Source organism: Haliotis asinina, chromosome 2 (assembly GCF_037392515.1).
Source record: "Haliotis asinina isolate JCU_RB_2024 chromosome 2, JCU_Hal_asi_v2, whole genome shotgun sequence".
NCBI lineage: Eukaryota > Metazoa > Mollusca > Gastropoda > Lepetellida > Haliotidae > Haliotis > Haliotis asinina.
In genome coordinates, this window is record NC_090281.1 from 6,331,129 (window position 1) to 6,350,805 (window position 19,677).

Genomic DNA, 19,677 nt, shown 5'->3' on the forward strand with positions numbered 1-19,677 from the left:
GTGTTGGAAAACCAGCACAGTCTCCATTTGTCTGGCACGTGATTTGTGACACTTGAGAAATATATATCTAAATTTCCGATCAGCGTTTCAAGCCTCGGTAGCGCAGTAGGTAGCGCGTCAGTCTCATAATCAGTCAAGCTTCCAATGTCAGAGCAATCTGAAGGTCGTGAGTTCGATCCTCACCCGGGGCATTTCTTTTTTTTCTGTTTTTCCTTCATAATCATTACCATATTTGTTTCAAACTATTTCCACTCAGGTCTTTTACTGCTGTACCCGTCTGCCTGAAATAGTCTGACCGACAAATATGTGACAAATGATGCAAACTCGAAATGGCTGTACAGCCACAACACAGGAAGTGCTTACATGAAAAAAAGAAACGCATGTTTCAATTCCTTTTTCAAATACACTTCTCATTACATCTGTCAGGATTATGATGTTAACTGCTGTTTCCTCACATTGTGCATCATTTACAACAGTCGAATGCAAGTTAAGGTGTTGAAAAACCAGCACAGTCTCCATTTGTCTGGCACGTGATTTGTGACAGTTGAGAAATATATATTTAAATTTCCGATCAGCGTTTCAAGCCTCGGTAGCGCAGTAGGTAGCGCGTCAGTCTCATAATCAGTCAAGCTTCCAATGTCAGAGCAATCTGGAGGTCGTGAGTTCGATCCTCACCCGGGGCATTTCTTTTTTCTGTTTTTCCTTCATAATCATTACCATATTTGTTTCAAACTATTTCCACTCAGCTCTTCTACTGCTGTACCCGTCTGCCTGAAATAGTCTGACCGATAAATATGTGACAAATGCAGCAACCACGAAATGGCTGTACAGCCACAACACAGGAAGTGCTTACATGAAGAAAATAAACGCATGTTTCAATTCCTTTTTCAAGTACACTCCTCCTTACGTCTCTCAGGATTATGATGTTAACTGCTGTTTCCTCACATTGTGCATCATTTACAACAGTCGAATGCAAGTTAAGGTGTTGAAAAACCAGCACAGTCTCCATTTATCACGAAATGGCTGTACAGCCACAACACAGGAAGTGCTTACATGAAGAAAATAAACGCATGTTTCAATTCCTTTTTCAAGTACACTCCTCCTTACGTCTCTCAGGATTATGATGTTAACTACTGTTTCCTCACATTGTGCATCATTTACAGTCGAATGCAAGTTAAGGTGTTGAAAAACCAGCACAGTCTCCATTTGTCTGGCACTTCATTTGTGACAGTTGAGAAATATATATCTAAATTTCCGATCAGCGTTTCAAGCCTCGGTAGCGCAGTAGGTAGCGCGTCAGTCTCATAATCAGTCAAGCTTCCAATGTCAGAGCAATCTGAAGGTCGTGAGTTCGATCCTCACCCGGGGCATTTCTTTTTTTTCTGTTTTTCCTTCATAATCATTACCATATTTGTTTCAAACTATTTCCACTCAGTTCTTCTACTGCTGTACCCGTCTGCCTGAAATAGTCTGACCGAGAAATATGTGACAAATGCAGCAAACACGAAATGGCTGTACAGCCACAACACAGGAAGTGCTTACATGAAAAAAAGAAAAGCATGTTTCAATTCCTTTTTCAAGTACACTCCTCCTTACGTCTCTCAGGATTATGATGTTAACTGCTGTTTCCTCACATTGTGCATCATTTACAACAGTCGAATGCAAGTTAAGGTGTTGAAAAACCAGCACAGTCTCCATTTGTCTGGCACGTGATTTGTGACAGTTGAGAAATATATATCCAAATTTCCGATCAGCGTTTCAAGCCTCGGTAGCGCAGTAGGTAGCGCGTCAGTCTCATAATCAGTCAAGCTTCCAATGTCAGAGCAATCTGAAGGTCGTGAGTTCGATCCTCACCCGGGGCATTTCTTTTTTCTGTTTTTCCTTCATAATCATTACCATATTTGTTTCAAACTATTTCTACTCAGCTCTTCTACTGCTGTACCCGTCTGCCTGAAATATTCTGACCGATAAGTATGTGACAAATGCAGCAAACACGAAATGGCTGTACAGCCACAACACAGGAAGTGCTTACATGAAGAAAATAAACGCATGTTTCAATTCCTTTTTCAAGTACACTCCTCCTTACGTCTCTCAGGATTATGATGTTAACTGCTGTTTCCTCACATTGTGCATCATTTACAACAGTCGAATGCAAGTTAAGGTGTTGAAAAACCACCACAGTCTCCATTTGTCTGGCACTTCATTTGTGACAGTTGAGAAATATATATCTAAATTTCCGATCAGCGTTTCAAGCCTCGGTTGCGCAGTAGGTAGCGCGTCAGTCTCATAATCAGTCAAGCTTCCAATGTCAGAGCAATCTGAAGGTGGTCAGTTCGATCCTCAACCAGGGCATTTCTTTTTTCTGTTTTTCCTTCATAATCATTACCATATTTGTTTCAAACTATTTCTACTCAGCTCTTCTACTGCTGTACCCGTCTGCCTGAAATAGTCTGACCGATAAATATGTGACAAATGCAGCAACCACGAAATGGCTGTACAGCCACAACACAGGAAGTGCTTACATGAAGAAAATAAACGCATGTTTCAATTCCTTTTTCAAGTACACTCCTCCTTACGTCTCTCAGGATTATGATGTTAACTGCTGTTTCCTCACATTGTGCATCATTTACAACAGTCGAATGCAAGTTAAGGTGTTGAAAAACCAGCACAGTCTCCATTTATCTGGCACTTCATATGTGACAGTTGAGAAATATATATCTAAATTTCCGATCAGCGTTTCAAGCCTCGGTAGCGCAGCAGGTAGCGCTTCAGTCTCATAATCAGTCAAGCTTCCAATGTCAGAGCAATCTGAAGGTCGTGAGTTCGATCCTCACCCGGGTCATTACTTTTTTTTCTGTTTTTCCTTCATAATCATTACCATATTTGTTTCAAACTATTTCCACTCAGCTCTTCTACTGCTGTTCCCGTCTGCCTGAAATAGTCTAACCGATAAATATGTGACAAATGCAGCAACCACGAAATGGCTGTACAGCCACAACACAGGAATTGCTTACATGAAGAAAATAAACGCATGTTTCAATTCCTTTTTCAAGTACACTCCTCCTTACGTCTCTCAGGATTATGATGTTAACTGCTGTTTCCTCACATTGTGCATCATTTACAACAGTCGAATGCAAGTTAAGGTGTTGAAAAACCAGCACAGTCTCCATTTATCACGAAATGGCTGTACAGCCACAACACACGAAGTGCTTACATGAAGAAAATAAACGCATGTTTCAATTCCTTTTTCAGGTACACTCCTCCTTACGTCTCTCAGGATTATGATGTTAACTGCTGTTTCCTCACATTGTGCATCATTTACAACAGTCGAATGCAAGTTAAGGTGTTGGAAAACCAGCACAGTCTCCATTTGTCTGGCACGTGATTTGTGACACTTGAGAAATATATATCTAAATTTCCGATCAGCGTTTCAAGCCTCGGTTGCGCAGTAGGTAGCGCGTCAGTCTCATAATCAGTCAAGCTTCCAATGTCAGAGCAATTTGAAGGTCGTGAGTTCGATCCTCACCCGGGGCATTTCTTTTTTTTCTGTTTTTCCTTCATAATCATTACCATATTTGTTTCAAACTATTTCCACTCAGTTCTTTTACTGCTGTACCCGTCTGCCTGAAATAGTCTGACCGACAAATATGTGACAAATGATGCAAACTCGAAATGGCTGTACAGCCACAACACAGGAAGTGCTTACATGAAAAAAAGAAACGCATGTTTCAATTCCTTTTTCAAATACACTTCTCATTACATCTGTCAGGATTATGATGTTAACTGCTGTTTCCTCACATTGTGCATCATTCACAACAGTCGAATGCAAGTTAAGGTGTTGAAAAACCAGCACAGTCTCCATTTGTCTGGCACGTGATTTGTGACAGTTGAGAAATATATATTTAAATTTCCGATCAGCGTTTCAAGCCTCGGTAGCGCAGTAGGTAGCGCGTCAGTCTCATAATCAGTCAAGCTTCCAATGTCAGAGCAATCTGGAGGTCGTGAGTTCGATCCTCACCCGGGGCATTTCTTTTTTCTGTTTTTCCTTCATAATCATTACCATATTTGTTTCAAACTATTTCCACTCAGCTCTTCTACTGCTGTACCCGTCTGCCTGAAATAGTCTGACCGATAAATATGTGACAAATGCAGCAACCACGAAACGGCTGTACAGCCACAACACAGGAAGTGCTTACATGAAGAAAATAAACGCATGTTTCAATTCCTTTTTCAAGTACACTCCTCCTTACGTCTCTCAGGATTATGATGTTAACTGCTGTTTCCTCACATTGTGCATCATTTACAACAGTCGAATGCAAGTTAAGGTGTTGAAAAACCAGCACAGTCTCCATTTATCACGAAATGGCTGTACAGCCACAACACAGGAAGTGCTTACATGAAGAAAATAGACGCATGTTTCAATTCCTTTTTCAAGTACACTCCTCCTTACGTCTCTCAGGATTATGATGTTAACTGCTGTTTCCTCACATTGTGCATCATTTACAGTCGAATGCAAGTTAAGGTGTTGAAAAACCAGCACAGTCTCCATTTGTCTGGCACTTCATTTGTGACAGTTGAGAAATATATATCTAAATTTCCGATCAGCGTTTCAAGCCTCGGTAACGCAGTAGGTAGCGCGTCAGTCTCATAATCAGTCAAGCTTCCAATGTCAGAGCAATCTGAAGGTCGTGAGTTCGATCCTCACCCGGGGCATTTCTTTTTTTTCTGTTTTTCCTTCATAATCATTACCATATTTGTTTCAAACTATTTCCACTCAGTTCTTCTACTGCTGTACCCGTCTGCCTGAAATAGTCTGACCGAGAAATATGTGACAAATGCAGCAAACACGAAATGGCTGTACAGCCACAACACACGAAGTGCTTACATGAAGAAAATAAACGCATGTTTCAATTCCTTTTTCAAGTACACTCCTCCTTACGTCTCTCAGGATTATGATGTTAACTGCTGTTTCCTCACATTGTGCATCACTTACAACAGTCGAATGCAAGTTAAGGTGTTGAAAAACCAGCACAGTCTCCATTTATCTGGCACTTCATTTGTGACAGTTGAGAAATATATATCTAAATTTCCGATCAGCGTTTCAAGCCTCGGTAGCGCAGTAGGTAGCGCTTCAGTCTCATAATCAGTCAAGCTTCCAATGTCAGAGCAATCTGAAGGTCGTGAGTTCGATCCTCACCCGGGTCATTACTTTTTTTTCTGTTTTTCCTTCATAATCATTACCATATTTGTTTCAAACTATTTCCACTCAGCTCTTCTACTGCTGTTCCCGTCTGCCTGAAATAGTCTAACCGATAAATATGTGACAAATGCAGCAACCACGAAATGGCTGTACAGCCACAACACAGGAAGTGCTTACATGAAGAAAATAAACGCATGTTTCAATTCCTTTTTCAAGTACACTCCTCCTTACGTCTCTCAGGATTATGATGTTAACTGCTGTTTCCTCACATTGTGCATCATTTACAACAGTCGAATGCAAGTTAAGGTGTTGAAAAACCAGCACAGTCTCCATTTATCACGAAATGGCTGTACAGCCACAACACACGAAGTGCTTACATGAAGAAAATAAACGCATGTTTCAATTCCTTTTTCATGTACACTTCTCATTACATCTGTCACGATTATGATGTTAACTGCTGTTTCCTCACATTGTGCATCATTTACAACAGTCGAATGCAAGTTAAGGTGTTGGAAAACCAGCACAGTCTCCATTTGTCTGGCACGTGATTTGTGACAGTTGAGAAATATATATCTAAATTTCCGATCAGCGTTTCAAGCCTCGGTAGCGCAGTAGGTAGCGCGTCAGTCTCATAATCAGTCAAGCTTCCAATGTCAGAGCAATCTGAAGGTCGTGAGTTCGATCCTCACCCGGGGCATTTCTTTTTTTTCTGTTTTTCCTTCATAATCATTACCATATTTGTTTCAAACTATTTCCACTCAGTTCTTTTACTGCTGTACCCGTCTGCCTGAAATAGTCTGACCGACAAATATGTGACAAATGATGCAAACTCGAAATGGCTGTACAGCCACAACACAGGAAGTGCTTACATGAAAAAAAGAAACGCATGTTTCAATTCCTTTTTCAAATACACTTCTCATTACATCTGTCAGGATGATGATGTTAACTGCTGTTTCCTCACATTGTGCATCATTTACAACAGTCGAATGCAAGTTAAGGTGTTGAAAAACCAGCACAGTCTCCATTTGTCTGGCACGTGATTTGTGACAGTTGAGAAATATATATTTAAATTTCCGATCAGCGTTTCAAGCCTCGGTTGCGCAGTAGGTAGCGCGTCAGTCTCATAATCAGTCAAGCTTCCAATGTCAGAGCAATCTGGAGGTCGTGAGTTCGATCCTCACCCGGGGCATTTCTTTTTTCTGTTTTTCCTTCATAATCATTACCATATTTGTTTCAAACTATTTCCACTCAGCTCTTCTACTGCTGTACCCGTCTGCCTGAAATAGTCTGACCGATAAATATGTGACAAATGCAGCAACCACGAAATGGCTGTACAGCCACAACACAGGAAGTGCTTACATGAAGAAAATAAACGCATGTTTCAATTCCTTTTTCAAGTACACTCCTCCTTACGTCTCTCAGGATTATGATGTTAACTGCTGTTTCCTCACATTGTGCATCATTTACAACAGTCGAATGCAAGTTAAGGTGTTGAAAAACCAGCACAGTCTCCATTAATCACGAAATGGCAGTACAGCCACAACACAGGAAGTGCTTACATGAAGAAAATAAACGCATGTTTCAATTCCTTTTTCATGTACACTTCTCATTACATCTGTCAGGATTATGATGTTAACTGCTGTTTCCTCACATTGTGCATCATTTACAACACTCGAATGCAAGTTAAGGTGTTGAAAAACCAGCACAGTCTCCATTTGTCTGGCACGTGATTTGTGACAGTTGAGAAATATATATCTAAATTTCTGATCAGCGTTTCAAGCCTCGGTTGCGCAGTAGGTAGCGCGTCAGTCTCATAATCAGTCAAGCTTCCAATGTCAGAGCAATCTGAAGGTCGTCAGTTCGATCCTCACCCAGGGCATTTCTTTTTTCTGTTTTTCCTTCATAATCATTACCATATTTGTTTCAAACTATTTCTACTCAGCTCTTCTACTGCTGTACCCGTCTGCCTGAAATAGTCTGACCGATAAATATGTGACAAATGCAGCAACCACGAAATGGCTGTACAGCCACAACACAGGAAGTGCTTACATGAAGAAAATAAACGCATGTTTCAATTCCTTTTTCAAGTACACTCCTCCTTACATCTCTCAGGATTATGATGTTAACTGCTGTTTCCTCACATTGTGCATCATTTACAACAGTCGAATGCAAGTTAAGGTGTTGAAAAACCAGCACAGTCTCCATTTATCTGTCACTTCATTTGTGACAGTTGAGAAATATATATCTAAATTTCCGATCAGCGTTTCAAGCCTCGGTAGCGCAGTAGGTAGCGCTTCAGTCTCATAATCAGTCAAGCTTCCAATGTCAGAGCAATCTGAAGGTCGTGAGTTCGATCCTCACTCGGGTCATTACTTTTATTTCTGTTTATCCTTCATAATCATTACCATATTTGTTTCAAACTATTTCTACTCAGCTCTTCTACTGCTGTTCCCGTCTGCCTGAAATAGTCCAACCGACAAATATGTGACAAATGCAGCAACCACGAAATGGCTGTACAGCCACAACACAGGAAGTGCTTACATGAAGAAAATAAACGCATGTTTCAATTCCTTTTTCAAGTACACTCCTCCTTACGTCTCTCAGGATTATGATGTTAACTGCTGTTTCCTCACATTGTGCATCATTTACAACAGTCGAATGCAAGTTAAGGTGTTGAAAAACCAGCACAGTCTCCATTTATCACGAAATGGCAGTACAGCCACAACACAGGAAGTGCTTACATGAAGAAAATAAACGCATGTTTCAATTCCTTTTTCATGTACACTTCTCATTACATCTGTCAGGATTATGATGTTAACTGCTGTTTCCTCACATTGTGCATCATTTACAACAGTCGAATGCAAGTTAAGGTGTTGAAAATCCAGCACAGTCTCCATTTGTCTGGCACGTGATTTGTGACAGTTGAGAAATATATATCTAAATTTCCGATCAGCGTTTCAAGCCTCGGTAGCGCAGTAGGTAGCGCGTCAGTCTCATAATCAGTCAAGCTTCCAATGTCAGAGCAATCTGAAGGTCGTGAGTTCGATCCTCACCCGGGGCATTTCTTTTTTCTGTTTTTTCTTCATAATCATTACCATATTTGTTTCAAACTATTTCCACTCAGCTCTTCTACTGCTGTACCCGTCTGCCTGAAATAGTCTGACCGATAAATATGTGACAAATGCAGCAACCACGAAATGGCTGTACAGCCACAACACAGGAAGTGCTTACATGAAGAAAATAAACGCATGTTTCAATTCCTTTTTCAAGTACACTCCTCCTTATGTCTCTCAGGATTATGATGTTAACTGCTGTTTCCTCACATTGTGCATCATTTACAACAGTCGAATGCAAGTTAAGGTGTTGAAAAACCAGCACAGTCTCCATTTGTCTGGCACGTGATTTGTGACAGTTGAGAAATATATATTTAAATTTCCGATCAGCGTTTCAAGCCTCGGTTGCGCAGTAGGTAGCGCGTCAGTCTCATAATCAGTCAAGCTTCCAATGTCAGAGCAATCTGGAGGTCGTGAGTTCGATCCTCACCCGGGGCATTTCTTTTTTCTGTTTTTCCTTCATAATCATTACCATATTTGTTTCAAACTATTTCCACTCAGCTCTTCTACTGCTGTACCCGTCTGCCTGAAATAGTCTGACCGATAAATATGTGACAAATGCAGCAACCACGAAATGGCTGTACAGCCACAACACAGGAAGTGCTTACATGAAGAAAATAAACGCATGTTTCAATTCCTTTTTCAAGTACACTCCTCCTTACGTCTCTCAGGATTATGATGTTAACTGCTGTTTCCTCACATTGTGCATCATTTACAACAGTCGAATGCAAGTTAAGGTGTTGAAAAACCAGCACAGTCTCCATTAATCACGAAATGGCAGTACAGCCACAACACAGGAAGTGCTTACATGAAGAAAATAAACGCATGTTTCAATTCCTTTTTCATGTACACTTCTCATTACATCTGTCAGGATTATGATGTTAACTGCTGTTTCCTCACATTGTGCATCATTTACAACACTCGAATGCAAGTTAAGGTGTTGAAAAACCAGCACAGTCTCCATTTGTCTGGCACGTGATTTGTGACAGTTGAGAAATATATATCTAAATTTCTGATCAGCGTTTCAAGCCTCGGTTGCGCAGTAGGTAGCGCGTCAGTCTCATAATCAGTCAAGCTTCCAATGTCAGAGCAATCTGAAGGTCGTCAGTTCGATCCTCACCCAGGGCATTTCTTTTTTCTGTTTTTCCTTCATAATCATTACCATATTTGTTTCAAACTATTTCTACTCAGCTCTTCTACTGCTGTACCCGTCTGCCTGAAATAGTCTGACCGATAAATATGTGACAAATGCAGCAACCACGAAATGGCTGTACAGCCACAACACAGGAAGTGCTTACATGAAGAAAATAAACGCATGTTTCAATTCCTTTTTCAAGTACACTCCTCCTTACATCTCTCAGGATTATGATGTTAACTGCTGTTTCCTCACATTGTGCATCATTTACAACAGTCGAATGCAAGTTAAGGTGTTGAAAAACCAGCACAGTCTCCATTTATCTGTCACTTCATTTGTGACAGTTGAGAAATATATATCTAAATTTCCGATCAGCGTTTCAAGCCTCGGTAGCGCAGTAGGTAGCGCTTCAGTCTCATAATCAGTCAAGCTTCCAATGTCAGAGCAATCTGAAGGTCGTGAGTTCGATCCTCACTCGGGTCATTACTTTTATTTCTGTTTATCCTTCATAATCATTACCATATTTGTTTCAAACTATTTCTACTCAGCTCTTCTACTGCTGTTCCCGTCTGCCTGAAATAGTCTAACCGACAAATATGTGACAAATGCAGCAACCACGAAATGGCTGTACAGCCACAACACAGGAAGTGCTTACATGAAGAAAATAAACGCATGTTTCAATTCCTTTTTCAAGTACACTCCTCCTTACATCTCTCAGGATTATGATGTTAACTGCTGTTTCCTCACATTGTGCATCATTTACAACAGTCGAATGCAAGTTAAGGTGTTGAAAAACCAGCACAGTCTCCATTTATCTGTCACTTCATTTGTGACAGTTGAGAAATATATATCTAAATTTCCGATCAGCGTTTCAAGCCTCGGTAGCGCAGTAGGTAGCGCTTCAGTCTCATAATCAGTCAAGCTTCCAATGTCAGAGCAATCTGAAGGTCGTGAGTTCGATCCTCACTCGGGTCATTACTTTTATTTCTGTTTATCCTTCATAATCATTACCATATTTGTTTCAAACTATTTCTACTCAGCTCTTCTACTGCTGTTCCCGTCTGCCTGAAATAGTCCAACCGACAAATATGTGACAAATGCAGCAACCACGAAATGGCTGTACAGCCACAACACAGGAAGTGCTTACATGAAGAAAATAAACGCATGTTTCAATTCCTTTTTCAAGTACACTCCTCCTTACGTCTCTCAGGATTATGATGTTAACTGCTGTTTCCTCACATTGTGCATCATTTACAACAGTCGAATGCAAGTTAAGGTGTTGAAAAACCAGCACAGTCTCCATTTATCACGAAATGGCAGTACAGCCACAACACAGGAAGTGCTTACATGAAGAAAATAAACGCATGTTTCAATTCCTTTTTCATGTACACTTCTCATTACATCTGTCAGGATTATGATGTTAACTGCTGTTTCCTCACATTGTGCATCATTTACAACAGTCGAATGCAAGTTAAGGTGTTGAAAATCCAGCACAGTCTCCATTTGTCTGGCACGTGATTTGTGACAGTTGAGAAATATATATCTAAATTTCCGATCAGCGTTTCAAGCCTCGGTAGCGCAGTAGGTAGCGCGTCAGTCTCATAATCAGTCAAGCTTCCAATGTCAGAGCAATCTGAAGGTCGTGAGTTCGATCCTCACCCGGGGCATTTCTTTTTTCTGTTTTTTCTTCATAATCATTACCATATTTGTTTCAAACTATTTCCACTCAGCTCTTCTACTGCTGTACCCGTCTGCCTGAAATAGTCTGACCGATAAATATGTGACAAATGCAGCAACCACGAAATGGCTGTACAGCCACAACACAGGAAGTGCTTACATGAAGAAAATAAACGCATGTTTCAATTCCTTTTTCAAGTACACTCCTCCTTATGTCTCTCAGGATTATGATGTTAACTGCTGTTTCCTCACATTGTGCATCATTTACAACAGTCGAATGCAAGTTAAGGTGTTGAAAAACCAGCACAGTCTCCATTTGTCTGGCACGTGATTTGTGACAGTTGAGAAATATATATTTAAATTTCCGATCAGCGTTTCAAGCCTCGGTTGCGCAGTAGGTAGCGCGTCAGTCTCATAATCAGTCAAGCTTCCAATGTCAGAGCAATCTGGAGGTCGTGAGTTCGATCCTCACCCGGGGCATTTCTTTTTTCTGTTTTTCCTTCATAATCATTACCATATTTGTTTCAAACTATTTCCACTCAGCTCTTCTACTGCTGTACCCGTCTGCCTGAAATAGTCTGACCGATAAATATGTGACAAATGCAGCAACCACGAAATGGCTGTACAGCCACAACACAGGAAGTGCTTACATGAAGAAAATAAACGCATGTTTCAATTCCTTTTTCAAGTACACTCCTCCTTACGTCTCTCAGGATTATGATGTTAACTGCTGTTTCCTCACATTGTGCATCATTTACAACAGTCGAATGCAAGTTAAGGTGTTGAAAAACCAGCACAGTCTCCATTAATCACGAAATGGCAGTACAGCCACAACACAGGAAGTGCTTACATGAAGAAAATAAACGCATGTTTCAATTCCTTTTTCATGTACACTTCTCATTACATCTGTCAGGATTATGATGTTAACTGCTGTTTCCTCACATTGTGCATCATTTACAACACTCGAATGCAAGTTAAGGTGTTGAAAAACCAGCACAGTCTCCATTTGTCTGGCACGTGATTTGTGACAGTTGAGAAATATATATCTAAATTTCTGATCAGCGTTTCAAGCCTCGGTTGCGCAGTAGGTAGCGCGTCAGTCTCATAATCAGTCAAGCTTCCAATGTCAGAGCAATCTGAAGGTCGTCAGTTCGATCCTCACCCAGGGCATTTCTTTTTTCTGTTTTTCCTTCATAATCATTACCATATTTGTTTCAAACTATTTCTACTCAGCTCTTCTACTGCTGTACCCGTCTGCCTGAAATAGTCTGACCGATAAATATGTGACAAATGCAGCAACCACGAAATGGCTGTACAGCCACAACACAGGAAGTGCTTACATGAAGAAAATAAACGCATGTTTCAATTCCTTTTTCAAGTACACTCCTCCTTACATCTCTCAGGATTATGATGTTAACTGCTGTTTCCTCACATTGTGCATCATTTACAACAGTCGAATGCAAGTTAAGGTGTTGAAAAACCAGCACAGTCTCCATTTATCTGTCACTTCATTTGTGACAGTTGAGAAATATATATCTAAATTTCCGATCAGCGTTTCAAGCCTCGGTAGCGCAGTAGGTAGCGCTTCAGTCTCATAATCAGTCAAGCTTCCAATGTCAGAGCAATCTGAAGGTCGTGAGTTCGATCCTCACTCGGGTCATTACTTTTATTTCTGTTTATCCTTCATAATCATTACCATATTTGTTTCAAACTATTTCTACTCAGCTCTTCTACTGCTGTTCCCGTCTGCCTGAAATAGTCTAACCGACAAATATGTGACAAATGCAGCAACCACGAAATGGCTGTACAGCCACAACACAGGAAGTGCTTACATGAAGAAAATAAACGCATGTTTCAATTCCTTTTTCAAGTACACTCCTCCTTACGTCTCTCAGGATTATGATGTTAACTGCTGTTTCCTCACATTGTGCATCATTTACAACAGTCGAATGCAAGTTAAGGTGTTGAAAAACCAGCACAGTCTCCATTTATCACGAAATGGCAGTACAGCCACAACACAGGAAGTGCTTACATGAAGAAAATAAACGCATGTTTCAATTCCTTTTTCATGTACACTTCTCATTACATCTGTCAGGATTATGATGTTAACTGCTGTTTCCTCACATTGTGCATCATTTACAACAGTCGAATGCAAGTTAAGGTGTTGAAAATCCAGCACAGTCTCCATTTGTCTGGCACGTGATTTGTGACAGTTGAGAAATATATATCTAAATTTCCGATCAGCGTTTCAAGCCTCGGTAGCGCAGTAGGTAGCGCGTCAGTCTCATAATCAGTCAAGCTTCCAATGTCAGAGCAATCTGAAGGTCGTGAGTTCGATCCTCACCCGGGGCATTTCTTTTTTCTGTTTTTTCTTCATAATCATTACCATATTTGTTTCAAACTATTTCCACTCAGCTCTTCTACTGCTGTACCCGTCTGCCTGAAATAGTCTGACCGATAAATATGTGACAAATGCAGCAACCACGAAATGGCTGTACAGCCACAACACAGGAAGTGCTTACATGAAGAAAATAAACGCATGTTTCAATTCCTTTTTCAAGTACACTCCTCCTTATGTCTCTCAGGATTATGATGTTAACTGCTGTTTCCTCACATTGTGCATCATTTACAACAGTCGAATGCAAGTTAAGGTGTTGAAAAACCAGCACAGTCTCCATTTGTCTGGCACTTCATTTGTGACAGTTGAGAAATATATATCTAAATTTCCGATCAGCGTTTCAAGCCTCGGTAGCGCAGTAGGTAGCGCGTCAGTCTCATAATCAGTCAAGCTTCCAATGTCAGAGCAATCTGAAGGTCGTGAGTTCGATCCTCACCCGGGGCATTTCTTTTTTCTGTTTTTCCTTCATAATCATTACCATATTTGTTTCAAACTATTTCTACTCAGCTCTTCTACTGCTGTACCCGTCTGCCTGAAATATTCTGACCGATAAGTATGTGACAAATGCAGCAAACACGAAATGGCTGTACAGCCACAACACAGGAAGTGCTTACATGAAGAAAATAAACGCATGTTTCAATTCCTTTTTCAAGTACACTCCTCCTTACGTCTCTCAGGATTATGATGTTAACTGCTGTTTCCTCACATTGTGCATCATTTACAACAGTCGAATGCAAGTTAAGGTGTTGAAAAACCAGCACAGTCTCCATTTATCACGAAATGGCTGTACAGCCACAACACACGAAGTGCTTACATGAAGAAAATAAACGCATGTTTCAATTCCTTTTTCAAGTACACTCCTCCTTACGTCTCTCAGGATTATGATGTTAACTGCTGTTTCCTCACATTGTGCATCATTTACAACAGTCGAATGCAAGTTAAGGTGTTGGAAAACCAGCACAGTCTCCATTTGTCTGGCACGTGATTTGTGACACTTGAGAAATATATATCTAAATTTCTGATCAGCGTTTCAAGCCTCGGTTGCGCAGTAGGTAGCGCGTCAGTCTCATAATCAGTCAAGCTTCCAATGTCAGAGCAATTTGAAGGTCGTGAGTTCGATCCTCACCCGGGGCATTTCTTTTTTTTCTGTTTTTCCTTCATAATCATTACCATATTTGTTTCAAACTATTTCCACTCAGTTCTTTTACTGCTGTACCCGTCTGCCTGAAATAGTCTGACCGACAAATATGTGACAAATGATGCAAACTCGAAATGGCTGTACAGCCACAACACAGGAAGTGCTTACATGAAAAAAAGAAACGCATGTTTCAATTCCTTTTTCAAATACACTTCTCATTACATCTGTCAGGATTATGATGTTAACTGCTGTTTCCTCACATTGTGCATCATTCACAACAGTCGAATGCAAGTTAAGGTGTTGAAAAACCAGCACAGTCTCCATTTGTCTGGCACGTGATTTGTGACAGTTGAGAAATATATATTTAAATTTCCGATCAGCGTTTCAAGCCTCGGTAGCGCAGTAGGTAGCGCGTCAGTCTCATAATCAGTCAAGCTTCCAATGTCAGAGCAATCTGGAGGTCGTGAGTTCGATCCTCACCCGGGGCATTTCTTTTTTCTGTTTTTCCTTCATAATCATTACCATATTTGTTTCAAACTATTTCCACTCAGCTCTTCTACTGCTGTACCCGTCTGCCTGAAATAGTCTGACCGATAAATATGTGACAAATGCAGCAACCACGAAACGGCTGTACAGCCACAACACAGGAAGTGCTTACATGAAGAAAATAAACGCATGTTTCAATTCCTTTTTCAAGTACACTCCTCCTTACGTCTCTCAGGATTATGATGTTAACTGCTGTTTCCTCACATTGTGCATCATTTACAACAGTCGAATGCAAGTTAAGGTGTTGAAAAACCAGCACAGTCTCCATTTATCACGAAATGGCTGTACAGCCACAACACAGGAAGTGCTTACATGAAGAAAATAGACGCATGTTTCAATTCCTTTTTCAAGTACACTCCTCCTTACGTCTCTCAGGATTATGATGTTAACTGCTGTTTCCTCACATTGTGCATCATTTACAGTCGAATGCAAGTTAAGGTGTTGAAAAACCAGCACAGTCTCCATTTGTCTGGCACTTCATTTGTGACAGTTGAGAAATATATATCTAAATTTCCGATCAGCGTTTCAAGCCTCGGTAACGCAGTAGGTAGCGCGTCAGTCTCATAATCAGTCAAGCTTCCAATGTCAGAGCAATCTGAAGGTCGTGAGTTCGATCCTCACCCGGGGCATTTCTTTTTTTTCTGTTTTTCCTTCATAATCATTACCATATTTGTTTCAAACTATTTCCACTCAGTTCTTCTACTGCTGTACCCGTCTGCCTGAAATAGTCTGACCGAGAAATATGTGACAAATGCAGCAAACACGAAATGGCTGTACAGCCACAACACACGAAGTGCTTACATGAAGAAAATAAACGCATGTTTCAATTCCTTTTTCAAGTACACTCCTCCTTACGTCTCTCAGGATTATGATGTTAACTGCTGTTTCCTCACATTGTGCATCACTTACAACAGTCGAATGCAAGTTAAGGTGTTGAAAAACCAGCACAGTCTCCATTTATCTGGCACTTCATTTGTGACAGTTGAGAAATATATATCTAAATTTCCGATCAGCGTTTCAAGCCTCGGTAGCGCAGTAGGTAGCGCTTCAGTCTCATAATCAGTCAAGCTTCCAATGTCAGAGCAATCTGAAGGTCGTGAGTTCGATCCTCACCCGGGTCATTACTTTTTTTTCTGTTTTTCCTTCATAATCATTACCATATTTGTTTCAAACTATTTCCACTCAGCTCTTCTACTGCTGTTCCCGTCTGCCTGAAATAGTCTAACCGATAAATATGTGACAAATGCAGCAACCACGAAATGGCTGTACAGCCACAACACAGGAAGTGCTTACATGAAGAAAATAAACGCATGTTTCAATTCCTTTTTCAAGTACACTCCTCCTTACGTCTCTCAGGATTATGATGTTAACTGCTGTTTCCTCACATTGTGCATCATTTACAACAGTCGAATGCAAGTTAAGGTGTTGAAAAACCAGCACAGTCTCCATTTATCACGAAATGGCTGTACAGCCACAACACACGAAGTGCTTACATGAAGAAAATAAACGCATGTTTCAATTCCTTTTTCATGTACACTTCTCATTACATCTGTCACGATTATGATGTTAACTGCTGTTTCCTCACATTGTGCATCATTTACAACAGTCGAATGCAAGTTAAGGTGTTGGAAAACCAGCACAGTCTCCATTTGTCTGGCACGTGATTTGTGACAGTTGAGAAATATATATCTAAATTTCCGATCAGCGTTTCAAGCCTCGGTAGCGCAGTAGGTAGCGCGTCAGTCTCATAATCAGTCAAGCTTCCAATGTCAGAGCAATCTGAAGGTCGTGAGTTCGATCCTCACCCGGGGCATTTCTTTTTTTTCTGTTTTTCCTTCATAATCATTACCATATTTGTTTCAAACTATTTCCACTCAGTTCTTTTACTGCTGTACCCGTCTGCCTGAAATAGTCTGACCGACAAATATGTGACAAATGATGCAAACTCGAAATGGCTGTACAGCCACAACACAGGAAGTGCTTACATGAAAAAAAGAAACGCATGTTTCAATTCCTTTTTCAAATACACTTCTCATTACATCTGTCAGGATGATGATGTTAACTGCTGTTTCCTCACATTGTGCATCATTTACAACAGTCGAATGCAAGTTAAGGTGTTGAAAAACCAGCACAGTCTCCATTTGTCTGGCACGTGATTTGTGACAGTTGAGAAATATATATTTAAATTTCCGATCAGCGTTTCAAGCCTCGGTTGCGCAGTAGGTAGCGCGTCAGTCTCATAATCAGTCAAGCTTCCAATGTCAGAGCAATCTGGAGGTCGTGAGTTCGATCCTCACCCGGGGCATTTCTTTTTTCTGTTTTTCCTTCATAATCATTACCATATTTGTTTCAAACTATTTCCACTCAGCTCTTCTACTGCTGTACCCGTCTGCCTGAAATAGTCTGACCGATAAATATGTGACAAATGCAGCAACCACGAAATGGCTGTACAGCCACAACACAGGAAGTGCTTACATGAAGAAAATAAACGCATGTTTCAATTCCTTTTTCAAGTACACTCCTCCTTACGTCTCTCAGGATTATGATGTTAACTGCTGTTTCCTCACATTGTGCATCATTTACAACAGTCGAATGCAAGTTAAGGTGTTGAAAAACCAGCACAGTCTCCATTAATCACGAAATGGCAGTACAGCCACAACACAGGAAGTGCTTACATGAAGAAAATAAACGCATGTTTCAATTCCTTTTTCATGTACACTTCTCATTACATCTGTCAGGATTATGATGTTAACTGCTGTTTCCTCACATTGTGCATCATTTACAACACTCGAATGCAAGTTAAGGTGTTGAAAAACCAGCACAGTCTCCATTTGTCTGGCACGTGATTTGTGACAGTTGAGAAATATATATCTAAATTTCTGATCAGCGTTTCAAGCCTCGGTTGCGCAGTAGGTAGCGCGTCAGTCTCATAATCAGTCAAGCTTCCAATGTCAGAGCAATCTGAAGGTCGTGAGTTCGATCCTCACCCAGGGCATTTCTTTTTTCTGTTTTTCCTTCATAATCATTACCATATTTGTTTCAAACTATTTCTACTCAGCTCTTCTACTGCTGTACCCGTCTGCCTGAAATAGTCTGACCGATAAATATGTGACAAATGCAGCAACCACGAAATGGCTGTACAGCCACAACACAGGAAGTGCTTACATGAAGAAAATAAACGCATGTTTCAATTCCTTTTTCAAGTACACTCCTCCTTACATCTCTCAGGATTATGATGTTAACTGCTGTTTCCTCACATTGTGCATCATTTACAACAGTCGAATGCAAGTTAAGGTGTTGAAAAACCAGCACAGTCTCCATTTATCTGTCACTTCATTTGTGACAGTTGAGAAATATATATCTAAATTTCCGATCAGCGTTTCAAGCCTCGGTAGCGCAGTAGGTAGCGCTTCAGTCTCATAATCAGTCAAGCTTCCAATGTCAGAGCAATCTGAAGGTCGTGAGTTCGATCCTCACTCGGGTCATTACTTTTATTTCTGTTTATCCTTCATAATCATTACCATATTTGTTTCAAACTATTTCTACTCAGCTCTTCTACTGCTGTTCCCGTCTGCCTGAAATAGTCTAACCGACAAATATGTGACAAATGCAGCAACCACGAAATGGCTGTACAGCCACAACACAGGAAGTGCTTACATGAAGAAAATAAACGCATGTTTCAATTCCTTTTTCAAGTACACTCCTCCTTACGTCTCTCAGGATTATGATGTTAACTGCTGTTTCCTCACATTGTGCATCATTTACAACAGTCGAATGCAAGTTAAGGTGTTGAAAAACCAGCACAGTCTCCATTTATCACGAAATGGCAGTACAGCCACAACACAGGAAGTGCTTACATGAAGAAAATAAACGCATGTTTCAATTCCTTTTTCATGTACACTTCTCATTACATCTGTCAGGATTATGATGTTAACTGCTGTTTCCTCACATTGTGCATCATTTACAACAGTCGAATGCAAGTTAAGGTGTTGAAAATCCAGCACAGTCTCCATTTGTCTGGCACGTGATTTGTGACAGTTGAGAAATATATATCTAAATTTCCGATCAGCGTTTCAAGCCTCGGTAGCGCAGTAGGTAGCGCGTCAGTCTCATAATCAGTCAAGCTTCCAATGTCAGAGCAATCTGAAGGTCGTGAGTTCGATCCTCACCCGGGGCATTTCTTTTTTCTGTTTTTTCTTCATAATCATTACCATATTTGTTTCAAACTATTTCCACTCAGCTCTTCTACTGCTGTACCCGTCTGCCTGAAATAGTCTGACCGATAAATATGTGACAAATGCAGCAACCACGAAATGGCTGTACAGCCACAACACAGGAAGTGCTTACATGAAGAAAATAAACGCATGTTTCAATTCCTTTTTCAAGTACACTCCTCCTTATGTCTCTCAGGATTATGATGTTAACTGCTGTTTCCTCACATTGTGCATCATTTACAACAGTCGAATGCAA

At 40.5% G+C, this 19,677-nt stretch overlaps 10 non-coding genes across 10 annotated transcripts; all 10 read left to right on the forward strand.

Annotated features, from left to right (window-relative positions):
• The first annotated feature begins 91 nt into the window (after positions 1-91).
• Positions 92-191, forward strand: Trnam-cau (transfer RNA methionine (anticodon CAU)). Its single transcript has 2 exons — positions 92-128; positions 156-191. It is a non-coding gene; the product is annotated as a tRNA-Met (tRNA).
• A 1,079-nt stretch (positions 192-1,270) lies between these two features.
• Positions 1,271-1,370, forward strand: Trnam-cau (transfer RNA methionine (anticodon CAU)). The gene is made up of 2 exons: positions 1,271-1,307; positions 1,335-1,370. It is a non-coding gene; the product is annotated as a tRNA-Met (tRNA).
• Positions 1,371-1,762: 392 nt separating this feature from the next.
• Trnam-cau (transfer RNA methionine (anticodon CAU)) lies at positions 1,763-1,862 on the forward strand. Its single transcript has 2 exons — positions 1,763-1,799; positions 1,827-1,862. It is a non-coding gene; the product is annotated as a tRNA-Met (tRNA).
• A 3,935-nt stretch (positions 1,863-5,797) lies between these two features.
• Positions 5,798-5,897, forward strand: Trnam-cau (transfer RNA methionine (anticodon CAU)). The gene is made up of 2 exons: positions 5,798-5,834; positions 5,862-5,897. It is a non-coding gene; the product is annotated as a tRNA-Met (tRNA).
• Positions 5,898-8,161: 2,264 nt separating this feature from the next.
• On the forward strand, positions 8,162-8,261 carry Trnam-cau (transfer RNA methionine (anticodon CAU)). The gene is made up of 2 exons: positions 8,162-8,198; positions 8,226-8,261. It is a non-coding gene; the product is annotated as a tRNA-Met (tRNA).
• A 2,754-nt stretch (positions 8,262-11,015) lies between these two features.
• On the forward strand, positions 11,016-11,115 carry Trnam-cau (transfer RNA methionine (anticodon CAU)). The gene is made up of 2 exons: positions 11,016-11,052; positions 11,080-11,115. It is a non-coding gene; the product is annotated as a tRNA-Met (tRNA).
• Positions 11,116-13,377: 2,262 nt separating this feature from the next.
• Positions 13,378-13,477, forward strand: Trnam-cau (transfer RNA methionine (anticodon CAU)). The gene is made up of 2 exons: positions 13,378-13,414; positions 13,442-13,477. It is a non-coding gene; the product is annotated as a tRNA-Met (tRNA).
• Positions 13,478-13,867: 390 nt separating this feature from the next.
• Positions 13,868-13,967, forward strand: Trnam-cau (transfer RNA methionine (anticodon CAU)). Its single transcript has 2 exons — positions 13,868-13,904; positions 13,932-13,967. It is a non-coding gene; the product is annotated as a tRNA-Met (tRNA).
• A 2,953-nt stretch (positions 13,968-16,920) lies between these two features.
• Positions 16,921-17,020, forward strand: Trnam-cau (transfer RNA methionine (anticodon CAU)). The gene is made up of 2 exons: positions 16,921-16,957; positions 16,985-17,020. It is a non-coding gene; the product is annotated as a tRNA-Met (tRNA).
• A 2,264-nt stretch (positions 17,021-19,284) lies between these two features.
• Positions 19,285-19,384, forward strand: Trnam-cau (transfer RNA methionine (anticodon CAU)). Its single transcript has 2 exons — positions 19,285-19,321; positions 19,349-19,384. It is a non-coding gene; the product is annotated as a tRNA-Met (tRNA).
• Positions 19,385-19,677: the final 293 nt, after the last annotated feature.